General features: G+C 46.8%; 1 non-coding gene across 1 annotated transcript; it reads left to right on the top strand.

The window, feature by feature from the left end:
- The first annotated feature begins 8,270 nt into the window (after positions 1 to 8,270).
- Positions 8,271 to 8,353, top strand: TRNAL-UAA (transfer RNA leucine (anticodon UAA)). Its single transcript has one exon. It is a non-coding gene; the product is annotated as a tRNA-Leu (tRNA).
- The last annotated feature ends 333 nt before the right edge of the window (positions 8,354 to 8,686 follow it).

Here is an 8,686-nt window from a genome sequence, read left to right as displayed (position 1 = left end):
CCACATTTTACAGTGTGCACTTCGGATGTCTGAATTGCTGGCCCAGGTGCATAATTTCTAGCACTCTCCCCAGAAATCCCCCTTTTACAGAACAGGTCTTTGCATCAAGTTCTTCAACAAACACGTCTGTGTTTTCTTTCCCAGCCCCTTTACTGCTCGTATCTGGACCGTTACTTCCCATGGTGCTCTGAGTACCTTCCCACGGTGCAAGGGGTTTGGGTGGTAAATGAAAGAGCTAAGAGAAGGAATCTTCTTGGGACCTCTCTGAAATTAAACAGGGGAGGCAACAGCGAACATCTCCCAGTGGGCCCTGACCCAGAGGCAGCAGAAGTCCCCTGGAAAATATTATCTGTAATTTTTAGATTGGATCCCAATTGCCTAGAGAATGCATTAGGGACCCCAGCCCCGTCGTGCTAGGTGCTGTACGGACACAGAACAAGAAAGAACGTGCACACACATACACGCATCACTTCTTGCATATATACACTTTAAGTCAGATGCTTTTGGATCTTAAGTTTAGCTGTCTATTACGAATGCACAGGTCTTCCTGGAGCACAAAGGAACAAATGCTACCTAGTTTATCCTGTGCTTAGCTGCTAATTAGGAGATTTTTAGGACATACAATTTGAGGTGTTACTAATTAACTCAATTGTGGACCAAGACCAAAGCTGCTATTTGCTTTGTCATAGCAATTGAAAGCCAAATGAACAAATACTTGTGTCTTTTCACTCCTTTCCCTACGCTTTAGCACAGCTGTGCAGCAAAATAATAATAATTTCATTGTCTACTTTCCAAAATTCTACATTTAAAGCAGATCATAAAAAATCTCCACATGGTTTACTTTGCCTAATTATTACAAAATCAGTCTGTAAATCCCAGAAGAAAGACTATATCTTACTTTAAAAAACCAAACATGCAAAAAAAACCCCAACCAAAAGAAAGCAGATGAATGAATGAAATAATATGCCAGAGTTTGTCCGTCTGTTGTTTATGATCAGGAGTTTTGAAGGAAGCCATGGGAGAGAAGTGCTTGATGTCTACAGGACTTCAGAGGGGCTTAGTATTCCTTTCACTGTGGCTCTTCCGAAAACTGAGTGTAAAAAAACATCTTAGCTGCAGAGAAATAGCAGAAATTTGAAGAACTTTTTTTTTTCTTTCTATCTTTTAAGCTTTGAAAGTTTCTTTTCCAGTTTCCCAGGAAGCCACCAACCATACGCCTTGGGAAAGCTTGCTTGTGCTGTGAACTCTTCCAGCAGCCAACTTCACCTTGACATGGCCTGGCCCCTCAAAGGCCTCTGCTCAGCAGGAGGAGCGAAGGACTGGAAGGACAGAAGCCAAGCTGATGAATACGAAGTGGAGCAGGAAAAGCAAAGTGAAGGACCTCACATGTCAGATGGAGAACCAACACTGGAGCTGAAGGTGTGGAACGACTAGCAGAGACTTCACAGGTTTGCCCTCCTCCCCATCCTTCTTTTCTATGAGCCTCTTTTCTTTCACCTTAGTAGTATGAACATGAGATAAAAGGCAACAAATGAAAACACAAATGCACATGGTCCTGGTGCCCTCCTGTCAGGCAGTGGTAAGCCCACAGAAGCAGGTCAGCTCTCAGCCTTCAGCAGTTCCCTTCAAAGGTCACATCTAATTAGGAGGATCCTGGATTTTGACATTATTGATGTTTTTAGCAAGTTGGTCTCTTCCAAGACAGCAAAGAAGTCCAGCTGGGAACCCATATGGGGAAAAATATATATATTCTATAAACTCGTTATCCCTAGAAAACTTCTTGTATGCACTAAGTGTGAGCTCACTCTATACACCTACTCTTCGCCACAACCTGATTTTAGACATTGCATGACAGATAGTCCCACTGATACCTGTCAGCATTTCTATATACCTACTTGGAGTCCACTGTAAGGCAGTTGGTGCTCTCTTTTAGAGAGAAAAAGGTTTTTCTGGTCTTACCATAAGTTTTTGGTCACCCATAGTGGTCTCTGTCATTACTGATTTCTGCGTGGCCTCCATGGGTGGAGGATCAAACTCACCCTTCTCTGACTACTTGTTGGAAAATGCAACCCACGTACTTGGAGACTATCACCAGTGGCTTCCTTTAACACCCTGGCAGTGGCAATACCTAGGCATAGTTCAAGATTCAGTGCTGTGTCGGGCTGAGTTGCAACTTTAACACAATTTAATTTAACACAGCAGATATGTGTCCAGTTACTGCAGCACAGATGGTGGGGGGTAATTTATAAAGGTAATCGAAGCCTGCTTGGGATAGGTACCCATCTCTTCAGAAACACAGACTGGGTAAAGCGGATAAGTCTTTTTCTTCTTTCACTTCTGTTGTAAGTGGACTAATGGTGGTCACGGTGGTGCATCCTGGCACCAGGAAATTCTTGATCCTTCGCTGAGGTAAAGCTACAGCTATAGGCACATGCGCTTTAGCTAATCCAGGGGTGTTAAGAGGATGGCAAAACTGCATTTTAAGCCTACCTCAAGGTTCCTCACAGGGCAAGGCATGTATGTGCTGATAGCACTGTGTGAACATGCCTCTAGGTTTCAGACCATGCTAATGCAGGCATGTACCGATGCGCTCCAAGCTGAGAACGCTGACATCTGAAGGCGGGTGCCCCCACACCACGAGAGATGCTGTTACACTGTCGGCTGGGTGCTCTCCTTGATGAAACTGTGTCCCCTCACTTCCTACATTCATTCACTTGTCAAGAGCAGACTCGTCTTAACACTGTGGATTCTAAATGTTCTCTGATGTAATTATTGTTTGACACTGCAGCCCTTCCAAGCACCTTACATAAGGAAAAAGAGAGAATTAAATATGAGAAGCCTAAAAATAAAACTCTTAAAAGGAGACAGAAGCTGTTTTGTGAGCAGCAGGAATGATGTGGTGCCTCTGGGAGAGGCTATGTTGAGCCAAAGGAGATGTTCTGCTTTTAGGCAGTACCTTTTATTGTATTTCAGTGAAGTTCTGTGCTTTTCTGAAGTTCTTAGGTGCAGCGCTTTTAGAAATGAGCCTGTTCTTTCTCTTTGCTCTTGCAAAACCTGCGACTTTCATACCATTTCCCAAGCCAATCTTCTCGTACAGACTGCAGCCAAAATTTCCCTTCCCTAATTAACCCGGAATGGTTTTTGAAGAAGTTTTAGCCGCAGAGAACATCAAATTTAGCTCTTAGCCTGGAGCCAAGCCCTGGGCTAAAGAACACATGTCATTTTAGGAATTCATGCAGACACACCTTGACATCTGGGATGTGATATGTCGCCTGCACACTTCCCCGTTGAGATAACGAACAGTAGTGGGCACTGCTGATGCTGCAGGTGGAGCCCAAAAGGTTTTTCACATTCATTCCAACACTTTTGTCCAAGCTATGTAAATAATTGCAGGAGACTTCTTTGACACATGCAAGCCTCTTCTGTTGATATTAGTCCATGTGATAACTCAATTACTTTGTCTCCCCTGGGTTGATTCTGAGAGTAGTGTGCTGCAATATTTCCTAAGTTATGACCCTCTAAGGGATGGAGTTCTTTGTTGAGCATTTGTTTACCATGGCTGACTCCTCTGTCATGTAAAAAGGTAGCCAAAAATATGCAATCATGTTTTTCTAGTGTGATTTTGGAATGCCCTTAATAGAGCCTGGTATACACATGTCTGGTGACCAACATATCCTGAAATTCAGGTTAGGAGAGTGGGGCTGGAAGGGACCTTCAGAGATCATGTACCTCAAGTCAGGATCAGCCAGGTTTCTCTCTCTGCAATGACTGTAGGAAAACTCTGGCTGACTGCATTAGGCAAGAACAGATGAACATGCACTGAATGTCTCATTTATGTCAGGTCCCTTTATGACTTCATGATTTGGGCACTCAGCATCTGAGGCATCACTATCAGAGCGCTATGATCCTCGATGTGTTCTTGAGCTTTCTCTTCTGCACAGCTGTGACTCATTTTCTCTGTGTTGTAAGTGATAGTGTTTGGAAGAGGCATGGAAGAGTGACAGGGAGAGATGGGTCCATGATGGTATCTTTCACAAAATTTAGTCCAGACTGAACAAAGGTAAAGCCTTGATGAGCATGTGCATCCTATCCAGAACATCCATGGGAATAATTGAATGTGGGTGGGTGATGACTTTGGAATGCTGAACCATCACCATTCACTCCAGACATCTCATTATGAGCCCATTCAGAACCAAAGCAGAAACAATGATATTTTGAAGCCTAGATATTTTGAACCCTCAAGATTTATTTTTTGAGAAACTGTTGTTCAAGAAGTATTTGTGGAAAATAACTGGGAGAATAATGTAGACTAGCAATAGCTTGTGGAAAATTGTAAACAGCTGGGACACCATTGCTGAGCAGGAGAAAGTAGACAAATCCATTATTTTCTATGACTTACTACTTTAGATCTGGTAGCTGCATTGCTTTCGGTTTGGTGCGGGTTTTGTTGGTTTTTTTGAAAGAACTTACTCAACAAAGAAAACATATTTTCCCTCTGGGATAAATAATCTCCTGTAATTGCACAACTCCACTGGTTTTTAATCCAGTCTGTGTGCCCACAGTAAGTGGCCTTTGGTTTTCTGGCCAAATACCAGTATTTGCAAGCTTCATGGAAAACCTTTTCTCTTGAGCTACAGAGCACCATAAGGTTTGTAGTTCCACAGGGGCTGACTTGAGCCAACAAGCAGCAGGGCAGCATGTCAAATTCTGCAGAGTATAAGCTTTCACCCATAGGAATACAACATGTATTTTCTAGCCATTCTGTAAAGAAAACCCTCTGAATACAAAGTGAGGCTGGCTTGATTTCCTGAACTGCCTCTCAAGATAGGAAGGAAGAATGATCTTCTTTTATGCTTGCTTGCCTGTTTATTCTTAAACCTACTGAGGACCAGTTAAGTAGTAATGCTACCCTGTTTGACTCTTCTTTTTGTCAATGAACTCCAGCTACTCTCAAAATGTGGTAGTTTGCGGTTACATGTGGGACGTCAATAGTGTATTTAAAACCTGACAAGGTCCAAAGAGCTTCCTCATTAACTGCTACATGAACACAACACGGGAGCCCTATTGCTATGAGCAGCATGAAGTTTCCCCCCTCAAGCCTGTTGCACAAGGTGGAACCAAGCTATCATCTCTTGCTTAACCTAAGATAACCCTGGTAGGGCTGGTCTGTGCCAAACATTTGGGTCACAGTGCTCCTGAGGGTCGTAACCCACACACAAACTGCTCTCATACACAAACCCATAACACAGGGAAAGGGCATAAGAGGAGCACAGAGGAGAACCCTGTCCTACTCTTTCTCTTTTCCAACTAGTTTCTAAAGCGATGATGCAGAGATTATTTTTGCCCCTGCATCAGTAAAGTGGCCTGAAATCTCTTAAAGTGCCATTTTTACTCTGTCTTGCTCATAACGTCAAGTTTTTGGATTTTTTCTTTTTCTTCATTACCATTCAGTGGCTATTTAAATTAAACACAGATTTACTGAATAGACACCAAGTGCCAGGAGATCTCTTTTGGAGGCAGAAAAGGTGAGAGGAGAAACTGCTTTCCAGTTAACATTAAGCCAATGTGTTTCTGAAGCAAAGGATGACACCTTTCTGACTTCAGGACATTATTAATGTCTTTCTCTTCCAGAACATGTGTTCTGAAGGCCTTTAGCCATGTCATCTTCAAGCTGTCATTTCATGGGAATACTGCAAGCGAGGTACAGCCAGCCTGGCTTGGGATTGCATAGGAGACATCCAAAACACTACAGGTAATTCAGCTGATATTACAACTCCCCCGGAGGCAAGGCTGACTCCAGACCCAGCAAAGTGCCAGCCAGCACTCTGTGCAGGTTTGCAGGTGAAGCCAACCAACCTCGTGGATGATGCACAGCCATGGAAGACCTTCCCAGGCATCTGCTCAGGGCTGCATTTTTAAATACAGCCAGGTTGTGCCCCCATGCCAGTGCCTCTGTAGACTGCACGTGGCGATTGCCCTGAAGGTTCGGCAACAGCGGTGCAATAACAAGCCAATATCTCATTGCCCTGTGCCTCGTCCAAGCCTTCCTGCAGCAGCACAAATGCCAGCCAGGGCGTCAGCAGCAAGAGGGTCTGGAAAGGCTGAAGAGGCTGAGGGGCTTTGGGAAGAAGGGCAAGCAGTGCCCGGCAGCAGGCTTGTGCTCAGGCTGGCTGCTGGTCCCTCAGCACAGTTTGTTTGCATGGCCTCCTCCTAGCTCAGCAGGATGGATAGGCTCAGCTCCTCAGATGGGTGCAATTGGGCTGTTAGCCAGGCAATGGAGGCTGTTCCAACACAGAGATTTATGATGAGCCCAGGGTGGCTTGGAGGGGGTTGTGGCTGGGAGAGAATGGTCCCTAGAAAGAGGTGCAGACGCATTGTGCAGCCCTTGTTGTTCTGGGCCAGCATCTCCTTTCCTTGCCTGTGCTGGGAGGATGCCACAGAGCAGGAAGCATCGGTCAAACCTGCTTTCTCACACATCCATACCACTTCCTCCGTGCATGCCTTAAACCTGCACTGGGGCTCAATTCCACCACTTTATTCATCCCTCAGACTGCCAATTCAAGTAGCATTTCCCAGCCTGGACCCAAAGGGTTAAGTTGGGATGTTAACTTCAAAGCTAGACTTGCTGGGCACAATGGGGATCTGTGCAGTGTGGGTCATGGACGTCCTGGCGGGCAGGTCCCTTCTTGCCATGCTGTGAAGAGCAGATGTGGCGTAAAAGCTTCCTTTCGGAGAGGGCATGATTAATCTTTGCTTCTTAGAGGATGACAAATACATTATATTCACCGACATGCACACGCATTCTCTTCTCCTGATGGCTGACCCCTGTCTTAATGTCAAGCGTGTGAGGTCCAGCTCTGTAAACGAAGAGGAGAGCTTTGCAAGCTCATTAATGCTTTGAAGTTGCTCATTAGGAGCAGATTCCCCAGGAGCTGGTGAGTGAACACCCTTTGAGAGCATGGCTTCATTTGATATTAATGTGGGTGCTGCAGCTGGAGGCATCCAGGGATGTTAAGCTGCGATTCTGCACACATGGGCCATCATGGCAGATTGCTGTGACTGTAATGCAAATGGTAAAAGGGAATCAGGGAAAGTTGCTGTCCCCTCTTGGCACCTAAAGGGGTGAGTTTTCCCCCTGGCAGCGTTTTTGCATGTGAGTAGGTTGACCTAGTCCTCTGCTGAGCTGAGGACCTGCAGCACCCTCCCCTGCTCGATGCCTGGGGTCCTTCTGCCTTGCTTCCTAGCACTCGTGAATTATCCCTGGCGGCCAGGGTGACCCCTCCTGACTGAGGAGCTCTGTGTCACCCTCTTCTGAGACCTGGAAACATCCCTTTTTCTGGTCAGTGACTCTCACCTCTGCAGCAGCCAACCACAAGCCCCCCAAACAGCTCAGCTAGCCCAGGGCACAGTCATGAGCCATCCCCAGGGAAGTGAGGAAGGAATAGCTCTCATCTTCAAGAAGGACAGGGCCAGGACAGCCTGGCCAAGCATGTCTCCAGCAGACAGGATCCTCTGGTGAAAGGGCCTGGCCAGGTTTCTCTGTGTGATAGCATCCCTGTGTGAAGGTGCTGGCCTGGGAAGAGTGAGGGTGGCTGAAATCAGAGACAGAAATTGTGAGGCTCCTGTGGCTTAAGGGCTAAAGACCTCCTGCACATAGGTACTTGAGGGCTGTGGGTTTGAATCCCACATGATTCAACAGAAATTTTTGTGTTTGTTTTTTTTTTTTTTTTCTTTTCCCCAGGTAGCAGAAAAAAAGCTGTACCTCACCCTAAAGGAAAAAGAAAGACTCTCCTGCCCCACTGTCTTTCCCAGCTAAATACCCTAGTAGAGTCCCGGATGCAGACTGGAGGGGGTGAGGAGTGGGACCTGAGGTGCAAGGACAGTGCTGTAACCATTTGGCGTGTCTGGCTGAGTGCTGTCGGGCTGTCAGAGCTGCTCCTTTCCGCCTGGGCACGTAGCGGGGTCAGGCTGAGACCATCCAGAGATGCCCCTCCTGTACCAGGGTCCCTGGTGGCATTCTCACCAGTGACTATGGTCCCTGGAGAGGATCATGTGTGGCACAGAGGGGCTGTGCCATCCTCCATGGCCCACAAGACCCGGTGCCTCCCAATGAGATGTTCTACCAGTTTGCTGGGGACATTAAAGAACGCAGTGGGGACAGAAAGGTGTCACTGGGCTCAGGAAGGGTCTTGGGTTGGGACCTCAAGAGCTTGGTGAGGTGTGTGCCCTCCAGGGGAGGAGCTGGTGGGCCAAGGGAGAGCCTACAGCCCACCAGGATGGCCGAGTGGTGAAGGCGTTGGACTTAAGATCCAATGGGCACATGCCCGCGTGGGTTCGAACCCCACTTCTGGTAGGAGCCTCCTTTTTCTCTTGGTCCAAAGCTCCCACCCCAGCTTTTGTAGCATCAGTTCATCACAGGGATGGGAGCTCTGGGACCTGTGCCCGGGGAGCACAGGCCATTCCATGCCCCAGTGTGAGGTCCCTGGTGGGATGGAGCCACCCTACCATCCAGGCTGAATGTGTAAAGCGACATGAGGCAGTCCCTCTGGCACACAGGTTATGGATCTCATCTTTCGTGCAGGGAGTGCTGAGACTGTCGTGGGCTTGAATCCCACATGCTCCCAAAATAGCAACTTGTTTTTCCCATGGCAGAAATAGAAAAACCTGACTACCCTGAAGGGGGGAA

This window comes from Haliaeetus albicilla, chromosome 24, assembly GCF_947461875.1.
Source record: "Haliaeetus albicilla chromosome 24, bHalAlb1.1, whole genome shotgun sequence".
In the NCBI taxonomy this organism is placed as follows: Eukaryota; Metazoa; Chordata; class Aves; order Accipitriformes; family Accipitridae; genus Haliaeetus; species Haliaeetus albicilla.
The sequence above is the reverse complement of the archived record's forward strand: the minus strand, read 5'-3'. Positions and strand labels throughout refer to the sequence as shown.